Raw genomic sequence first — 21,126 nt, forward strand, 5'->3', positions numbered from 1 at the left:
TTCATTCTCAAAAATTAAATCCAGGACTCTCTTGCAGGAAAAGCATGAGCACTGCTTATGCAGCATGCATTTCAATCAAGGACTTGCCTCCCCAACGGTGAATTGGACCCCAGTCTCCCATGTGACAGGGGGGGATAAAAACCACTATACTAATGAGGATGTGGCATGTTCTCTTTCAAAAGCCTTTTAGAAATCCAAGTACACCACATCTACAGCCTCCCCTTTATCCATGTTACTTGTTGCTTCCTCAAAGAACTCTAATAAATTAGTGAAACATGATTTTTCTTTCACAAAACCATGCTGACTCTGCTTAATTACATTAAGACTTTCTAAATGCCCTGCTATAACCTCCTTAATGGCAGATTCTAGCATTTTCCCCATGACAGATGTTAGGCTAACTCTCCTGTAGTTACCTGCTTTCTGCCTCCTTCCTTTCTTGAATAGAAGGGTTACATTTGCTAATTTCCAATCTGATGAGGCCTTTCCAAGATCAAGGGAAATTAAAGCCAATACTTTTACCATCTACACAGCCACTTTTTTTAGGACCCTACAATGAAGTCTGTTAAGTCCTGGGGCAGAATTTCAACCATGTCGGGCGGACTCAGTGGGGGAGGTCGGGAAGCCGACCACTGCCCACGATCAGGGCTGGAAGGCAATTTCACGCTGGTGGGCCGATTAAGGCCCACCCAGCATGAGACACGAGTGGCAGCACTCAGCGCTGCCTGTGCGGGTGAATGGGGTTTGAGGTGGGGGGGGTGGTTGCGATGGTGGGGGAGTGCGAGCATGCGGGTGAGCACCATTTGCAAATCTCCCTGAGGCACAGAGCTGTCTCAGGGAGGTGAACTGATTTTAAAAACACTAAAGATTTTATAACTGTTATAAAACATGTCCCCTTATGTGGCTCCGTCACATGAGCAAGGACTTGTTACGAATGAAAAAGTAAAGTTTTTATTTTATTTTTATTTGCTTTTGGAAACCTCATCCCACCTGTGGATGAGGTTTCCAAGAAAATGCAAAGGCCACTTGGCCTTTTCGCCTGCCTGCCAACTGTAAGGTTGGACAGGCAGTGAAAAAATCCTTTTAATTAACTTTTTAATGGCCTTAATAGGCCTTTTAATTGTTGGCGGGTGCGCTGCCGACTCCAGCACACACCTACCGACCAAAATATTGCGCGAATGCACAATGATGTTGGGATGCTTGCCCAATGTCATTACACATCATTTTATGTTTGGTTGGGTCGGGTGCAAGCCTGCCCACCGAGCTAAAAATTTTACCCCTGGTGACTTGTCAGCCTTAAGTTCGAATAGTTTTCTCAATAACCTTTCTCTGCTGCTTCTAATTGTTTTAAGTTCCTCCCTCCCTTTCACCTCTTGATTTACAAGTATTTCTGGGATGTTATCTACGTCTTCTACAGTTAAGACAGATACAAGATATCTGTTCAGCACTTCCGCCATTTCCTTCTTTTCCACCACTAATCCCCCAGTCTCACCCTTTAGAAGACCCATGCTCACTTTAGCTATTATTTTCCTTTTTAAATACTTGTAGAAACTCTTGTTTTTTTAAATATTTCTAGCTCACTTTTTCTCATACTCTAATTTCTCCCTCTTTATTAATTTTAAGTAATGCTTTCCTGTTTTTCAAATTCTATCCAATCTTCTGACCTACCATTAATCTTCACAAAAATTGTATTTTTAATTTGATACTATCTTTAACTTCCTTAGGTAGCCACGGATGGCGCCTTCATCTCCTAGCATCTTTCTTTCTCACTGGAATGCCTTTTTGCTGAACATTATGAAAAATCCCCTTAAGTGTTTGCACTGATTTCTACTAACCTAGCCCTTAACAAATTTCCCAGCTCACCTTAGCCAGCTTCATCTTCATACCCTTGTACCTTTAAATTTAAAACACTAGTCTTAGATTCTTCTCTTCCTCAAACTGAATGCAAAATTCAATCATGTTATGGTAACTGCTGCCTAGAGGCTCTTTTACTATGAGGTAATTAATTAATTCTGTCTCATTGCACACTACCAGGTCTAGAATAGCCTGCTCTCTGGTTGGCTCTAGAATGCACTGCTCTAAGAAACTGTCCCCAAAACACTCTATGAACTCATCTTCCAGGCTACGTTTACCGATCTGATTCATCTAAACTACATGTAAACTAAAATCACCCATTAGAATTGCAGTGCCTTTCTTAGAAGTCCTCATTATTTCTTCCTGTATACCCCATCCTACAGTGTACTTGCTGTTAGGAGGCCTATAAAATACGTCCACAGGTAACTTCTTCCCTTTTCTATTTCTTATCTCTACCCAAACTGATCCTATATCTTGATCTTTAGAACAAAGGTCGTCTCTCACTATTGTATGAATGTTATCCTTAATTCACGATCCTTTCTTAGTTTCCTGTCCTTCTGAAATATCAAGTACGCTTGAATATTCAGGTCCTAGCACTGGTCACCTTGCAGTCAGGTCTCTGTAATGGCCATCAGCCCATACATGTTTATTTATATTTGACCTGATAGTTCATCTGTTTTGTCACGAATGTTATGGGTGCTCAGATACAAAACCTTTAGTTCTGACTTTTTACTATTTTTTCAAATTCTGTCCTTATCTGCTGCCACACTCTTAAGTTTGTACACTCTGTCCAATGCTCCGATTGTCATTACCCTTATTGATACTTTGCTATCTTGCAAATTGTAACGTGCCTGTGCCTGTTCAGAGTGAGGTGGAAAACGCACAAAATTTGTGTTTAACATCATCTGAATAGTTGTGGGGCTAGCTGGTGCTCTTCCAGCACTGTTCTTTGCACCTGAACACTGATGATCTCTGCACACAGCAGGAGGCCCCAGCAGTGCAGTTTGCTGATCATGCAGTAGAGGCAACCTAATCTTCCTAAAGGCTGAGAGGAAAGCTGCACAAAAAGATTGTTGCAATGGAAATTTCTGGAAACTGTACAGAGCCAACAGAGGAATCCACTGTGATAGATGCAGCATTGGGGGCATTGGTAGTTCAGCTAGGCAGGAGGAGGGCAATCATGACACCACAGAGGTACCAGGAGAACCTCAGGGACCACCCTCAGAAGGGAATGGGAGTAGGTGGCCAGGAAGATCAACAGCTGGAGTCTGAACCAAAGGACCTGGCAGCATTGGCAAAAGAAGCCTAATGGCCTCATGTGGGTGCTCAAGACCAGGAAGTGGATCTTAACATGACATTTCCTACCTACCACATCACCATATCTCATGCTGCTCAATGTACTAAATCCCCATTACTCAACTAGCAGCAATTCCTGGCACTCAGAACTCATACCTAGTATTCAAATACTCTACCTCATCATCACACATATTCCAATGCTGCTAGCCTCACACCCACTTCTTGCTACCTCCACATACATCCAGCTATCAGTAATGGCAGGTACATTATCCAATCACAATGCTACAGAATCACTAACATTCTGTTCTCTCTCTTGCAGGACAAGATGGAAAATAGAAGAACACAGAGCAGAGTTGGCAAGAGTCAGGCACACCTGCATCTCCAGTGTCCTACAGAGGAGATGGTTTTCAGCATCATATGGGCTTTGATGGGGCCTGTGGCATCGGACATTGAGGATGGTCCTGCCTTATGCTACTCCTCCACTCTCATCACACACCCATCCTGCTATCTGGCATATTGGACAAGCTGCTGATGGTGTGACTGTGGACCTCTTGCTCCCTGCCCCAATCCCCTTCCCTTACACCAACTTGCCCCTTTTGAATTCCTTCTTTCGGACACCCAAGAACTGCTACCTTCTCAGCTGCAGCAACACCAGGAGGAGAGAGAGAAACATGACAGCACTGATATGTGTATACATACAAATCAGGAGCAGATCTATTGGCTCCTCAAGCCTGCTCCGCCATTCAATAAGATTGTGGCTGATCAGATTGCAGCCTTAACTCCACGTTCCATCTACCCCAGATAGATTCTTCACTAACAATGGAGTAAAAGGCTATCTATCACTGCCTTAAAAATATTCAATGACTCTGCTTCCACTGCTTTCTAGGGAAGACAGCTTCAAAGACTTAACGTTCTGAGAGAAAAAAAAATCTCCTAATCTCCATCTTAAATGGGAGACCCCTTATTTTTAGACTGTGTCCCATAGTTCCAGTCCTCCCACGAGGGGAAAACATCCTTTCAGCATCCACCCTGTCAAGTCCCTCAGGATCTTATACATGTTTCAATAATATCACCTCTCAATCTTCTAAACTCCAATGGAAACAGGCCCAGCCTATCCAGTTTTTTCTCATAAGATGACTCCCATCCCAGGTATCAGTTGAGTGAATCTTCTCTGCACTGTTTCTAATGCATTTATATATTTTCTTAAATAAGGGGACCAAAACTGTACATGATACTCCAGATGTGGTTCCACAAAGGCCCTATACAACATAGCAAAATATCCCTACTTTTATATTCCGTTCCCCTTGCAATAAATGGTAACATTCCATTTGCCTTCCTAATCACTTGCTGTACCTACTTACTAACCTTTTGTGATTCATGTGCCAGTGCACCCAGATCCCTCTGTACCTCAGAGTTCTGCAGTCTCTCTCCATTTAAATAACATACTGTTTTCCTATTCTTCCTGCCAAAGTGGACAAGTTCACATTTTCCCACATTATAGCCCTTCTGCCAAATATTTTGCCCACTCACTTAACCTATCTATATCCCTTTGCAGAAATCTTACATAATTTTCATAACTTACTATTCTACCTACCTTTGTGTAATCAGCAAATTTAGCAATCATACATTTGGTCCCTTCATCCAAGTCAGATATAAATTGTAAATAGTGATAAATAGCACTGACCCCTGTGGCACTCCACTAGTCACATTTTGCCAACCCAAAGATGACCTATTTATGCCTACTCTCTGTTTTCTGTTAGCTAACCAATCCTCTATCCATGCTAATATGTTACCCCTACACCATGAACTCTTATTTTTCATAGTAACTTTTGGTGTGGCACCTTTTCAAATGCCTTCTGGAAATCTAATTACAGCACATCCACAGGTTCTGCTTGATCCATGTTGTTCATTATCTTCCTCAAAGAACTCCGAAAATTAGTCAAATATGATTTCCCTTTCATTAAACCATACTGACTCTGCTTGATTGTATTGAGATTTTCTAAGTGCCCCACTATAACCTTAATAATAGATTAAAGCATCTTTCCTCTGACAGATGTTAAGCTAAGTGGCCTGTAGTTTCCTGCTTTGTTTCCATAGTCATATTTGCTATTTTCAAATCTGATGGAGCCTTTCCAGAATCTGGGAATTTTGGAAAATTAAAACCAATGCATCCATTATTTCAGCAGCCACTTCCTTTAAGTCCCTAAGATGAAGTCCATCCAGATCTGGGGACATGACGGCTTAGTTGTAATAATTTTCTCGGTACTCTTTCCCTGGTGATTGTAATTGTTTTAGTTCCTCCCTCCCTTTCACCTCCTGATTCACAATTATTTCTAGGATGTTATTTGTATCCTCTACATTGAAGACAGATGCAAAATATCTGCTCAATTCATCTACCATTTCCTTATTTTCCACTATAAATTTCCCGAGGCTCATTCTCTGGAGGACCAACATTCACTTCACTTACTCTTTTCCTTTGTAAATGCCTGTAGAAACTCTTACTATCTGTTTTTTATATTCCAAGCTAGTTTTCTCTCACACTTCTTTCTCCATCCTTATTAATCTTTTAGTCATTTTTGCTTGTCTTTACATTCTGTCCAATCTTCTGACTTGCTGCTCATTTTTGTGGAATTATAAAAAGCTTTTTCTTTCAACTTGATATTTAACTTCCTTAGTTAGCCATGGATGGTACATCCTTCCCTTAGAGCCTTTCTTTCTCATTAGAATGTATCCTTTCTGAATATTCTGAAATATCTCCTTAAGTGTATGTCACTGCATTTCTACTGACCTATCCCTTAACCTAACTTCCCAGTTCACTTTAGCCAGCTCTGTCTTCAAGCCCTCATAATTACTCTCATTTAAGTTTAAAACATTAGGCTTAGCTCCACTCTTCTCTCCCTCAAACTGAATGTGAAATTCAATCATATTATTATCACTGCTACCAAGAGGTACCTTCATTATGAGATCATTAATTAATCCTGTGTCATTGCACATCTAGTATACTCAAGAGTTGGCTCAAGAGTGTGCTGTTCTAAGAAACTGTCCCAAAAGCTCTCTATGAACTCATCACCCAGGCTACTGTTACCAACCTGATTCATCTCATCTATATGTAGATTAAAATAACCCATTATTATCAACATTTCTTTCTCACAGGCTCCTTTATTTCCTTCTGGAAATCCTAACCTACAGCGTTCTTATTGTTTGGGGGCCCATAAACCACTCCCTTATCTCTATCTAAACTGATTCTACATCCTGATCTTTAGGTCCAAGGTCATCCCTCTCTATTGTACCAATTGATGGAGAAACCCTGTCACTTGGTCTGACACTCGCAGCCTCCACCAGCTCAATCACAGACTCTGCATTTACCTTGGAAGCAAGTATATAGTTAGGATTAGCACATGGCAAATCTTTAGGCACAAATGAGCTGCAGCCATGTCTGGGAGAACAGCCGGCTTGTTTACCAACTCACCGGAGGGCAAGGTGACAAATGAGTTTTGCTACAGAGAACTCAGCAGAGTACCTTGATGGGGGGCATAAAGGAGAGCACTGAATGGGCATACACATGAAGAAGCTGGGTGCATTGACTGGTCTGCCAGGCAGACTCCTGACACTGTCAAGGAGCATGGAGATATTTGGCTCCAACTTGGTGGAGGTGATGACATTGAACTTGCCCTCTCTCCTGCCTCTGCTCTAATCTCACTGTTGTGCTGAGGCACTGCCACTACTCCCTCATACCTGTTGCAACCTTTGTGTGGGCAGGGTGGCTACTCCTCTGCCATCCTGGTGAGGGTGCAGCAACAAAATTTGGCAAATGCAGGAACTCATCATAACACCTAGAAAAAAACTCTAGAGTGCTTTCAAACTCTTTGTCATAGAAGAGGTTTCAAAATTTTAACTTAAATTCAATCAGGGTACCTGGTCCTTTAACTAATGCTACTGCAGGGTCCATCTTGTTGCTTCATGCTTCTTTTTTCATCATTAAACAATGCAAGTGCTACCTGGATCTGTATTGCCCAAATTTAGCATAGTGATGTCACAGCTGCTGGTTGGGCTGTGTGATGTCAAATCAATTCTGCATGTGCCCATACCCTTGGAGAATGGTGCATAGCTTGCAGAAGCAGCAGCCGACTGCTGCGTGGCCTTCCCCTGGGAACCTCAGGGGGCCTGCAGTAGCGCTACGCAAATATATTTCGTGCCCACTGAATTCAGTTTCACAAATTGCTATGATGGGATTTAAGCTCAAGACTTCTGGTTTACTGGTCCAGTACCAAAATCACAACAGTGCTATATCCCAGCAGCAAAAAAGAACAATGAGTAATCCACCACTCAACAGTTAAATTCCACAATCAAACGTATTTGTCTGAGAAATCCAACAGATCAACAGGAACTTGCACTTAATGCCTTTGATGTAACATGCAGAATCTTTCGAAGGGGTCTCAGCTGCTGGCTGCAGGTCTGGTCAGAGCCCCACGTCGCCTCTTTTCAGGAAATCCTGCCGCATCTTGTGCCACTTAGGCACTTGACAGGCCAGCAGCATGGCCAATCAGAGGCCGCCAGCTCTTCTGTACTCAGCAGTGCCACCAGGGAGGTGGTGGCTGCTACTGCTGCGAAACCTGCCCAAGGCCTTGGATTGAGGCGGGACCCAGGCACAGACGAGTAATGGCGGGAAGAGGTTGCAGGAAGTGGGTCTCAGGGGAGGGGAGTGTGGGGGTCGGCAGCAAGAACAGGGGAGGGGTGGCTGTCAGCACCCCTCCCCCTACCCGAAGCTGGGTTCCTTGATTAGACACTGAGTGCCTTTGAACGAGGGCTGCTCTGACCCCCCACTCCCCTCCACCCTTGAGATCCTGCAAGCAAACATGCCAGGATTTGTTTGTTGTACTCCCAGCATGGTGAGCTGCCCACTGCTACTGGGTTAATATCAGCAGTGGCAAGAGGAGGCATTAAGTGGGCATTAATTGGCCTCAATTAGTAGCAGGGCAGGTAGGCCATCCATGGGCCTTCCTGCCATGGACTTAATCGGGTGCCCACTTGCCACCTTCCCACCTGATTAGATGCCCCTTCACTACCAAGCTCACTACAGGGGAGAGCACAAGATTCTGCCTTACATATCCCAAGGTGAAAGAGAAGGAAATAGATTAGTTATGAAGCCAAGATCAAAGCAGCAAGTTTTCAGGAAACGTTTGGAAGTGGGAGAGAGATACTAAGGCCGAGGAATTTAATGAGTAGGTCCCAGAGTGTACAGCTGAAATGGCAGATGACAGCCCAACTGAGGGGGAGCAAAGGGGAAAAAAGCGATCCAAAAGCGGCCATAGTTGGAAGAGCTGAGGGTAAGTGTGGGAAGGTTGGGCATGAAGGTGTTTACAGAAATATGGATGAGGAAAGTCACTGGGGTTATTTGTAGATGAGGACAAGGATTTTGATATCAATGCATGAGGAATAGGGAACCAGTGAAGGTTGACAAACCCAGGAGTAATGGAAGGGGTTCATACAATGGAATCGGGTGCGGGAAGTGAAGATTTGGATAAGTTGGCTTTTTAATAGTGTAGAGTTGGGAGAATTGGAAGGAGATCATTGGAATAATTTGCTCTGGAGGTGACAAAGGCATAATTAAAGATCTCAACATTGATGGGGTGCAGTGGAGGGAAGATGGGTGATGTTGTAGAGGTGGAAATAGGTTTTTAGAACAGGCTCAATGGTGTTGGTGTCTCATTTGACCCCAAGATGAACTTCTGACCACAGATTTGTACCATAACTAAGACCCCAATTTCACTTCCATAACACTGCTCAACTTTGCCCCTGCCTCAGCTCATCAGCTGTTGAAGTCCTCATTCATGCTTTGTTACCTCAAGACTTGGCTATTCCAATGCACTCCTGGCTGGTCTCCCACATTCTATTCCCCATAAACTTGAAGTCATCCAGAACTTTGCTGCCTGTGTCCTTACTGACCCTTCACCCACCCTGTGCTCACATTGGCTTCAGGTTAAGCAATGCCTTGATTTTAAAATTCTCATCCTGGTTTTCAAATCTCTTCACGGTCTCACCCCTCTCTATCTCTGTAACCTCCTCCAGCCCCACAACCCTCTGAGATTCCTGCACCCATCCAGTTCTGGCCTCTTGTGCACCCCCAATTTTAATCACTGCAGCATTAGTGGCTATGGCTTCAGCTACCTAGGCCCTAAGCTCAGGGATTCCCTCCCTAAACCTTTCTGCCTCTATTTCTCTTTCTTTAAGACACTTCTTAAACAGTACCACTTTCGCCAAGCTTTTGTCCATTTGCCCTCATATTGCCTTATGTGGCTTGGTGTCTAATTTTGCTTTATAATGCTCCTGTGAAGTGCCTTGGGGCACTTTTTACGTTAAGATGCCATGTAGATATGTTGTTGTTGACGTTCTGTATCATTTTATATGGATTGTTGAACATGTAGCTATTTGTTCACAAAACAATAGGGAAATCACATTAATGCTTATCATCATGCTATTGACATTGATTTTAATACTTAAATTGAGCCCTTGCCCATTTTGAGAGTACACTTCAATCCAATGTAAAATTTTGGTAAGAAGATCACATGCTATGCTAATTGGACAGGTTTGTGGAATTAAAAACAGAAAATGCTGGAAACAGTCAGCAGGTCAAGCAGCATCTGTGGGGACAGAAACAGTGTTAAAGATTCAAGTTGATAACCTGTCATCAGAACTCTTGTGGAAGTGATTCTCAACTCGCTTTCAGGGTTCCCATCACGCATTCGACATTAGATAGTGACAGGGGAAAATATACATATATGCCTATTGCTCATATTTCACTATTGTCTCAGGTGTTTGTCAGGCCTAATACGGCCTCTGCCTTCACAACAAACAATATTCTCTCCATAAATATAACTCAAACTCTATTATTCTGCAGAGTTTTGACTTTGTTTTAAGTTAAAGTTCAAGATGTCCTCAAATTAACCCAGATTTTTTGCTTTGACTAGCTGGAACTATCTTGAATCTGGTATTCGTGAATTTAGTCACATTCTTTGGAGATGAAGCTGTCCAGCGTAGAAAACTGTGTTCTCTTTCTGAAACATTGTGAATTGTGGTCTCGATTAGTCGTTGGTTAAATATTTTCTTCCACATTAACCCTTGGGATTAAGTAACTGTGAGTTCTCCAAAAAATGAAAAATTCCCTGTTTCATTTGCCATCAGGCTCTTTGGCTGGGATTTTGCAGCCCCACCGTGCCAAGGCCTGCTGTGGGGGATGTGGCAAGCCAGCCAAGAGTCCATTGGCTTTCAGCAAGACCGGACGATCCTGGTGGCAGATGGGGCCAGAAAATCCTGCCCTTCATTCTTCCTCTTATAATTCTTGTTGCTTGTAGAATTAATAAACCCATAAGGTTTAAAGATTAAGCTGATATTAAAGTTACTTTTTATTAAAATTGATTTGGTTTGGGGATTTGAGGACTGTTAACCTATTTGAAAATAAACCAATTATTAGGGCTGCAATAGTCAATCCTTTCATCTGTGTCATTAAATGATTTCACACATTTTTTAACTGACCTTAATTAACCTTCACTTTGACTTCTATTAGCTTAGTGTTTCATGTAAACATATATGTATTGTATGCAGTATTCAATGTTGCATTGTTACATTTTGAAGACAATAATTTAAAAGGTTAACACAAACATTGCAAATAAATATTACTATTTCAACACAAAAATCTGTATCAGAACTAGGATCCATTTTAAAAAGTTTTTAATGCTCTTCGATTTACTGAATTTCTTGAATTCTAATTTATAACAATCTAGAGAAAACATTTTTTGAAGATGTTCTTTCCTTTTGGTATTAAAGGAGATCATTGCACCTTTTTTGGTGTTAGATCTATGTCAGAGGAACGAATTTCAGGTCAGGATCTCCTGTGTCTGATTCCCCCTGGAAACAGAGCTGACCATTTATAAGTGGTCAAAACACCAACCGGATAGAGGCATTAGGCAACCTGAATGAGCAAGATTGGAATCCTAAAGTCAATTGCAGGATTGAAAGTGGTCAGCCAACAAGCAGAGATTAGATGGAAACCCGGAAAAATTTATTAATTTTGCTTCCAATCTCCACCCTTCCATCATTTTCACATGGTCCATCTCTGACACTTCCCTTCCTTTCCTTGACCTCTCTGTCTCAATTTCTGGTGATAGACTGTCCACCAATATCCATTACAAGCCTACCGACTCCCAGAGCTACCTCGACTACAGCTCCTCACACCCCGCTTCCTGTAAGGACTCTAACCCATTCTCTCAGTTCCTTTGCCTCCGTCGCATCTGTTCCAATGATGCGACCTTCAAAAACAGTTCCTCTGACATGTCCTCCTTCTTCCTTAACTGAGGTTTTCCACCCATGGTAGTTGACAGGACCCTCAACCGTGTCTGGCCCATCTCCCGCGCATCTGCCCTCACGCCTTCTCCTCCCTCCCAGAAACATGATAGGGTCCCCCTTGTCCTCACTTATTACCCCACCAGCCTCTGCATTCAAAGGATCATCCTCTGCCATTTCCGCCAACTCCAGCATGATGCCACCACCAAACACATCTTCCCTTCACCCCCCCGGCGGCATTCCATAGGGATCGTTCCCTCCGTGACACCCTGGTCCACTCCTCAACCCCCACCTACGGCACCTCCCCATGCAAACGTAAAATATACAACACCTGCCCCTTCACTTCCTCTCTCCTCACCATCCAAGGGCCCAAACACTCCTTTCAAGTGAAGCAGCATTTCACTTGCATTTCCCCCAACTTAGTCTACTGCATTCATTGCTCCCAATGCGGTTTCCTCTACATTGGGCGACCGCTTTGCAGAACACCTTCAGTCTGTCTGCAAGAATGACCCAGACCTCCCTGTCACTTGCCATTTTAACACTCCACCCTGCTCTCTTGCCCACATGTCTGTCCTTGGCTTGCTGCATTGTTCCAGTGAAGCTCAGCGCAAACCGGAGGAACAGCACCTCATCTTCCGACTAGGCACTTTACAGCCTTCCGGACTGAATATTGAGTTCAACAAATTTAGACCTTGAGCTCCCTCCTCCATCCCCACCCCTTTTCTGTTTCTTCCCCCGCCCTTTTGTTTTTTCCAATAATTTATATAGATTTTTCTTTTCCCACCTATTTCCATTATTTTTAAATGTATTCCACCCATGATTTATTTCACCCACCCCTACTAGAGCTACCTTGCTCGTCCTGCTCCCCAATCTTATTTAGCACATTCTTTTAGATAATATCACCACCTTCAACACCTCTTTGTTCTTTTGTCTGTGACATCTTTTGGTAATCTGCTCCTATCACTGCTTGCTTGTCCCAACAAATCCCACCCCCCAACTTCTTCCCCCCCCCTCCCCCTTAAACCAGCTTATATTTCACCCCTTTCCTATTTCTGCTTAGTTCTGTTGAAGGGTAATGAGGACTCGAAAATTCAACTTTGTTCTTCTCCGCCGATGCTGCCAGACCTGCTGAGTTTTTCCAGGTATTTCTGTTTTTGTTTTGGATTTCCAGCATCCACAGTTTTTTGTTTTTATATAAGCAGAAATTAGGCTGTTTCTACTCCGCCAGTTGTTCGAGGTCTTGAACAGCACAACTAGTGGTCACAGGGTCTCTGGCCACCACTTAGTAAAACGTAACAAAGCTTTTTAGTAGCTGCAATTCGGGCATAGCCAGGGCAGTGCCACCAGGTTCCAGCAAAGTACTGTGGACCACTGCTGGCCTGGACTCATTGCCTCCCCCCGTCACAACAACTGGCTTCCACAGTGTTATTCAAATGAAACTTGACACCACTTTTCATTCAGGCTACTCACTGGTGCCTTTGGACATGCATTGCAATTGTGCCATTTACTTCTACACAAGTTAAATCTCAAGTGAATAGTATCATTTTAACAAATTTCACCAAAAGTGTCGCAATTTAAAAGCTGATTTTAATTCCCCTCAGCTGGTGGGAATTGAGTGAGTCAAAAAATGAGGGCCGGCACTTACCCCCACTGATCCCAAAGATTATTGGGACCTGGTCTGCAATTATAATCAAAGGAGCAGTGACAGCTTCCCTGACAAGCCAAACCTGTTGGGATCGTGAGCCAGGAGAGAACCAGGCAGCAATGGTTTAAATTTGATTTTAGGTTTCACAGTGGACCAGGAGGAAATGCTCCCCTCAGCCTCAAAGAAGCCGATCCCCCACTCCCCAATCTCCTCTAGAAGCACCACACCCCCCCACCGACACCCGCACCTCCCCACCGCACCCCCCCCCACCCCCCCCCCGCCCCAACCCCCGCCACCCCCAACCTCTGAACAACTGGCTGGCTCATGGATCTGGTTAGGTTCAGGCCAGACTCTGGGAAAATTTATGGATGAGGCCTGGCAGCTAAGTTAAGATCACTGGACCTCCATGTCTCCAGACTCCCAGGGTTCAGCACCCACTTATGTGCTTGCTCCTTGAAGTTCAGGGCTTATGTTTTCATTTTTAGTGATTTTAATGCGATAAGTGGGCCCTTAAAATAACCTTAAGAGCTACATTCCTCGTGGTCACTAGTGGAAGACAAATCCATTCATATAAAAATGTGTGGGACAGCTAACAAATGGTCAGTTGTTTACACATTGCAACATTTGTTGTGCTGGACCTGGCTTTATTTTAAATTGGTTTTCTTTCTTGTTCAATTTTTGAACAAGCCTTGGGGGCTCTCGGGTGGTGACTGCAGGTGGTGTTCTTCCTGTTTCTCTCCCACACACAGACGTGTGCACAGCCACAACATTTACAACACACAAATCCTCTAGCTCCCCACTGCTGACCCAGTGACAATAGACAGTTTAAGGTATCCAAGCTCTTAGGAAAGGCTGAGAATTAAAGTAACTACCAGAGAGGAATTAAATAAATTAGTGAATTATTTTCAGAGAAGTGGTAATCCAATATAAATGCACCAATTGCTGTATGATAGCTGAAACAGCACTCTTATTGCAGTAAACCAGTTCACACTGCTGACCCAGTGGTCAGAATGTTCTGTTTAAAAGATCACGGTTTCCAGACAGGCAGTTTCATGAGTAATGGTCAACAGTTCACTGAGATATTGTAAATACTCTCAGTCATTTTCAGGAAGTTGTGAGGAAATGATAATGGGAATTTTACTTTAGTTACAACATTTATCAGAAACCTACAGCAACAATGGTATAATTCCTCCCAAGAAGAGGAGGTGATGGCAGTTCATTCTGTGAAGCTGTGTTGCAGTTTAATGCCTCCAATTCTTTTGAAGCATGCCATATGTGACCAAGGCCCCTTCTGAGAGTGGTCCGTGTCAAGTCACAATCTAGCTCACTGTGCAGTCAGTTTACACTGAGATGACATGTAACGAAGTCAAGTTAAGTATAACTTGCTTAATCCTTGCGCCTCCCTAATTCTCATTGGCTCACAATTTTTATTATTAGGTAGCAGGAATGCAAGTGTGATTGGCAGCCAACAAACCCAGAACCTGGCAAATAAAGAAACAATACACAATTTAAGGATTAAATGCAAGCAACATATTAAATATATAACCAGGCTGTTATATAACAGCTGGCTTAATAACAGTTAAGTGTTGCTTTTACACGTGGCAAAAACATTACAATTCATGAAAACACATTTTAATGTATTCATTTCAAACGACAATTCTGTTGCTTCTCGGAGCTGAGTGGAAGAAACATGGCCATGGTTCCTGCAGGGGCAGTAATTACCTAATGGAAAACAAGTGGAGTATTGTCAGGGGACCCTACAAGAACAGTTAGCTCTTGTATTGGCTAAAGGGGGAGGGGAGCTGGTAAAACTTCTACATGCCTTAAATGCCCCAAAAACCTAAGTGAGCAAAGAAAATCAAGTCAAAATGAATCTTTTGTGGTTTCCTATTTATTTATGTAACATTTGTCAAAATAAAAGATTCACAAATATATAGACTTCACTCTGTCTAGACTGTAGTATTTTTGCATCTCCTATTTTGCTAATTACAACATAAGCAGGAAACATTGGTAAGGAACAAAGTAGCTGCACAATTTATAAGAAGGCTTTGTTGCACTTACTATTAGTTGTTTTATGCACTTTCGCAGTTTCTTCTGCTTATTTCTTCTCTTTTTCCAACATAATTCTGAGAGATCTAGATTGCCCTTCTTATTCACCGTGTTCTCCTGCATACTTTAACTTACATTTCTACAATTAAAGAATCTGTAAGCAATTTACTATGCGATATAACATCTGTTCTTAAGTATGTGTGATGCTGCAACACTCCTGTTCTATGGCACCCCAGACAATTGGAGGTGGAGTTCAGGTCCACTTGCCAATGGTTGTGGTAATGAAAATCCATGGAAAGAGCTGACATAAGTTGGAAGTTTGCTTACACAATTAACTTTAGGCTAACCTATCCTCGGCATCACCTAATCATTATTTTTTGATTCATCTCGTCTTCTTCCCTGTGTTTTGACAAGTAATAAACAGGCTGACAGCACAAAAGAGGATAAGTCATCTTAGCCCATGTAGATTGCATAGCAGGGTACTTAAGGGAGTGATATTGAAATCTATCACATCCTTTAAGAAATGCATTGGAATTTGAAAAAGTGCCTGAGGATTGTACAAGAGCCAAAGTAACATTATGTGTTTTTCAAGGGGCATAATGATAACTCTGGGAACTGTAGTAGGCAAAATATGGTATCCCAAAGGAAAGAGTAATAAAGCACCTGGAGAAATATGGATAAGCAAGAGTAAAGTTAGCATGGCTTTATGGGAAAGAGTGCATATCTGATAAATCTACTTGACTTTTTAAAGTGATGGGCCCAGTGGTTAAAGGGAACTCAATGGATATGATTGTCCAGAACCTCTAGGGGAAAACTGCCCCACCGAGCCCTAATTCCATTCAAACCTCAAGATCGGGGCATTGACCTAGCTAATGGTTCAAACATGACAAAGCCACACAGAGCTGAGTTGGCCCTGCAAATTTCTCCTCAAATAGGTTTATTGGATAATAATAGGGAATATAGAAATGCTATTAAATAGCCGTTTGGTAGTATGGGATTTGAGTATTGTTGAAAAAAGAGACATGCTGTCAAAGCTTTTTGTCTTGCAATCATCAGGACAAATATGCAAGAATACCAATTGCAAAGGGACAACATTTCTAGTGCATGAGAGCGTTGATTGGTTGGCAAATGGACTCTGATTTGTGGGGGCATTGCCATGGAGAATGTACCTGGAAATAGTTAGCTGCCAAGCTTTTGTTTAAATTCAAACCAGGCAATTGAATCTGATTGGTCAAGGCATTGCCGTGGGGAATGTTTAGTTGAAAAAGGTGCAATGTGTGGACATGCTCCTTCTATCTGCAAAAGACAGTGCCCGCAATGTGGGTATATGTAGCTTCTAGCATGCGTAAATGAGCCAAGCCTGACTGATAATCTTAAATTAGTTCTCAGTGTAATTTTTAGCACAATTGTTAGCATGTGCTTCAAATCGTGGAATCACATCTAATGTTGGACACTGTGGCCTCAATTTTTCATGCCCCTGCCAGCAGGTTTGTTGGTGGGGGTATGCGTAAAATTCCTCGGATGGGCTTCCCATTGGGTTCTGGCCCACTCCGACCACTCTGCAATTTTATGCTGGGGTGGGCGAGGCCTTGGAGAGCCCTTCCGTCCTTGACCCAGTTGAGACCCTTAAATGGCCAATTATTGACCACTTAAGAGTTGTTTTCCGCCCAGCCTCAATTTTGAGGCTGGCGCAAGCAGTTCCCGGGTATAGAGGAAGTATAAAAATAATTGGATTCAGGCCTTGGGCTGGAAGGGGGGAGGGCGGCTCTATCAGCGGCTTCATTTTAACTTTGGGTACTCCTCCCTTAAGGCCAGTAACGGCAGGACCTCCCTCCCCTCCACTCCCAGTCTCTCCACTGACACCCCAATCCACCACTGTCCACCCCCACCAGGCATCCCCTACCCTCCCTGCCCTGAGACCCCCAAAACTTACTACTTCCTGGAATCTCAGGTTTTAGGTTCCGGGTGGACTGCATGCAGTCCTAGTCCTGTCCACTGCAGCTTCTGGCGCTGCAGGGATTAGAGAGCTGCTGGCCAACCGGATTGGCTGGCAGCTCTGTAAGGTGGGACTACCTCCTGAGTGAAGGGCAGGTGTCCTACCTACAGCCAATTAATGTGGTGTTCCGCGCCAACTCTTCAGATGGTGGAAAGGGCAACCCCGCCGCTCTAAAAATCCTGGCCTATGTTTTGAGTTTTGCAAGCACGTGCTGGTTGGATACAGTCAGTACTTTGCCTGTTGTGAACAGCTGAAGAGGTGTGCTGTTTGATACAATCCGCAGGTCATTGGGATGTGCAGCCTACATACCAGGCATCACAACAGCACTGAAACTTATGAACCACATTACTCATTTGTGTGATAGGCAGAACAGTCTTTTTGGCTTGCTGGCAGCATCCTGTTAGTGGAGAATACCACTCGTGCTGCTACTGCATAGTAGCAGTGAGAAACGGCTGGCTTTACCTGTTGCTCAATTTTCTGAGACACCTTATTCTTCCAGGGTCGACCTCAGATTACCTTTGTCAACTAAACAAAAGCTTGGGGGGACAGCCATTCCCTAGTTCATTCCCCATGGCAATGCCTTGACCAATCAGAGTCAACCTGCCTGGTTTGAATTTAAAGTAAAGCTTGGTAGTTGACTGTTACGTGATGCATTCTCCAAGACAATGCTGCTACCAATCAGAGTCCACTTGCCAACCAATCAGCATTCTCTTCTCATGCAGTATAAATCGTTGTTCCCTTTATAAACATTTGAACATACGAAACAGGAGCAGAACTAGGCCATTTGTTTCCTTGAGCCTGCCCCGCCATTCAATAAGATCATGGCTGATCTGTTTGTGTTTTGAATTCCACATTCCCTTCTACCTCCAATAACCCTTGATTCCCTTGCCTAACAGGAATCTATCTACCCACACCTTTAAAAAATTCATGACCCCGCCTCCGCCACCTTCGAAGGCAGAGTTCCAAAGTGGCACAACCCTCTGAGAGAAAAAATTTCTTCTCATCTCTGGCCTAAAAGGACAACTCCTAATTTTAAAACAGTGCCCCCTGGTTCTGGCATATCTGTCCTGATGAGTGCAAGACAAAAATCTTCGAAAGAATGGGTGGAATTTTCCCCTCGTCGCACCAAGTGCGGAAGTGGGCGTGAAGAATGGCGTTCTTCCCACCGTCCGCAATGGCAGGTTTACGCGCCACATTGTCCGTTTCCCGCCACATTAATTAAGCACACATGGGAAACACACCTTTGATTCACCCACCCCACTGTGAGCTCACCGTTTCTTCACTCCAAGTGCCATATTTAAATGGCACCCGTGCACAGCTTCTTTATTGTTTGCATCCCAGGAATGTGACACCGAAGACATGGCTCCCAAAGGGAAGAAGCATGCTGTTCTGAAATTCAATGACGTCTCACTGGAATGTCTGCTGGATGCAGTTGAGGCTGCCACGATCTCCTCTACTCCCATGATGGCAGAGGAGGTCCACCAACCTCACCACTCTGGCTTGAGAGGCAGTGGCAGCGATGGTCAGTGCCAACGCAGCACAGAAGAGGTCAGCCACCCGGTGCAGAAAGAGGATGAATGATTTCATCCACGCTGCCAGGGTAAGGCAACCATCTCATCACTCTAAACTCACATACTGACAAGCCCATCACACATTCACCGGCATCTCACATCCTGCCAGCTCAAGGGACATCGTCACTCACTCTCACACACACCCTCACATCTCCACCTGGCCTCACAACCTCTGTAGTTCGCATCCTCATCCCATCCATGGCTGCACTCACCACCCACGCATGGCAGGCACCTTTATCATCTGCCCTGGCATGCATCCTGGTCACACTCTCCATCTGTCTTCATGCAGGAGAAGCTCGCATACGATTGAAGGGAGAGGTCCCAGACCAAGTGCGGAGTGGCCGAAATTCCCTGTGAGAAACAAGAAATCGAGCTGGCTGGAGAGGATGTGGACCCTGCCTGTGCCGACGATGTGGTGGGCAGCACACATCCTAGTGAGGGTCCTGCACCAGTTCATCCCTCAGACAACCAAACTGTGAGTGCATTGTCCGTTTTAGAGTCAGCTGTCATGTACTAATTATCTCTCCTTTCTTTCATAGGCATTATTGGAAAGTGCCAAAGGGCATCCACAAGCCAGGCCCTCAGTCCCAGCCCTGACAACACCTTGGATGAGGCACCAGAGGGGAGCACTATAGAAGAACCGTCACAACGCTCAGCCACCCCTTCCAGCATTGCAGAGACACACACCTTGGTGGAACCTAGTTCTGGAATACCCTTGGGCTTACAATCTGGTTCACAGCAAGCTGAGGCAGGGACATCTGAGGCTGCTGGCACTCTGCAGGCTGCTGGAAGCCAGGATTCTGCTGAGTGCAAGTCAGATGACAAGCCTCTGGACTCGATCCTAACTCAGTTGGTGGAGCTGCAGCAACAATCACAGGAACATCAGGAAGGGCTATCAGCTGCATTCCTCAGATCGCAACAGATGATGCAGGAGTCTGTCCATGTTCAGGCTGAGGTGATAGCGCCGGCATGCCAAAGCACCAAGGCCAATACTGGTAGGATGGTGGCTGCCATGGAGAACTTGGTCCATGATATCAGTCTAACACTGCTGCAGGAGCAGCACTCTATCACTGTACCCGTTGGAGGCACCCATCAGTGGCTACATGAGAGGGGGCCAGGGCACCTAGATCTCACTCCAGCTGCCCCTTCTCCTCAAGGAGTCAGCCAGGGATCCTTGGGCACCTATCGGCAGGTGCACACTCTAGGGCCATCCACCCAGGTGCCTCCAGAAGTGTCCAGCCCATCCGAATCCCCTCTTCCTGTGACCCCAGCAGCTCCAGCTCCACAGGCCGAGGAGGGTGCACCTGCAAAGCAGGCCGGGCACCTCCAACTGCACTTGTGACTTTCCCAGTGTACATCTGCAATTCTCACCAATAAGTGGGAGGACCTTGCCATCTCAAGACGATGAAGCTTTGCCCCTCTCAACCACATTATTGCCCTGGCACTCTAACTTACAACCTTTAGCGTTTCTCAGCCTGTAATTGTCCGGATTGCAGCCACAAGGCTCTCATCACAATGTTGGGATGCAGCGCGGTGCGTCCCATCAACTAAATACTCACCGAGACAAGTGATACTAATTGCAAATGGTGATATTTGGCAGTCGATGGAGCCTTTGAGCATGCCCTGAAAGTGCACATCGTAGATTTAGACAATGTTTTGGGGAGCAATGCGATAGGAGCAAGGATGTACTTAAGCTGAAGTCTGCTCTTTATTAGCAACAACTCGTCACCTTGAGGGCCTTGTGGTGTCTGAGGATTTTGGAGTTCACAAGGGCCAGGGCTGGCCAAGGGGACACAAAGTGTGTCTTAAAGAGGAGGTATTTTAATATCTGCCACTCAAGTGGTTGAACATCGCCATCCTCAGGTGGTCCACATGCATAGTAAGGTGAGGATAAAAGCGGGTCAGCTTAACTGAGAGTACCGGATGTTATTGTGATAGAGAAGAAGGTGATACAGAGGATTGAGTCACCTCTGAATAGATCACACCTGTAGAACGCCCTCGGCTGCCTTGGCCAAAATGTCACCTACCAGTTTCACCATCGACATTACACAGAATGCGTCGTCCTGTTGCTGGAGATGGATCTCCTTGAGGAGCCTTTTGAGATTGAAGGCACACAGATATGAGCCCACTGAGGATAGTGGAACAGTTCCTGGCTCTCGTAGGCTGCCACAGTGACTGGGATGCTGGAGAGACGCTTGAAGAAGCAGCACCTTCTGATATCAGATGCTGTGATGCCCTCCTCCAGTTAGCATCCCATCTTAGCAAGGACTCATGCTCCTGAGTGTTCATCATCCTTCAAAGGATCAGGACAATGTGAGCCAGATGTAAAACTATTCACTCTCATATTGAATTGCCTGGGTGAAATGAGAGAAATAGCA

General features: G+C 44.4%; 1 long non-coding RNA gene across 1 annotated transcript in view; it reads right to left on the reverse strand.

Annotated features, from left to right (window-relative positions):
• The window catches only part of LOC121284880, a 34,182-nt gene extending 18,879 nt beyond the window's left edge, over nucleotides 1-15,303 (reverse strand). Inside the window, exon 1 of the long non-coding RNA XR_005944566.1 lies at nucleotides 15,194-15,303. This is a non-coding gene — a long non-coding RNA (uncharacterized LOC121284880). The remainder of the gene's footprint in view (nucleotides 1-15,193) is intronic.
• Nucleotides 15,304-21,126: the final 5,823 nt, after the last annotated feature.

The sequence above is a fragment of the Carcharodon carcharias genome, chromosome 1, assembly GCF_017639515.1.
Source record: "Carcharodon carcharias isolate sCarCar2 chromosome 1, sCarCar2.pri, whole genome shotgun sequence".
Lineage (NCBI taxonomy): Eukaryota > Metazoa > Chordata > Chondrichthyes > Lamniformes > Lamnidae > Carcharodon > Carcharodon carcharias.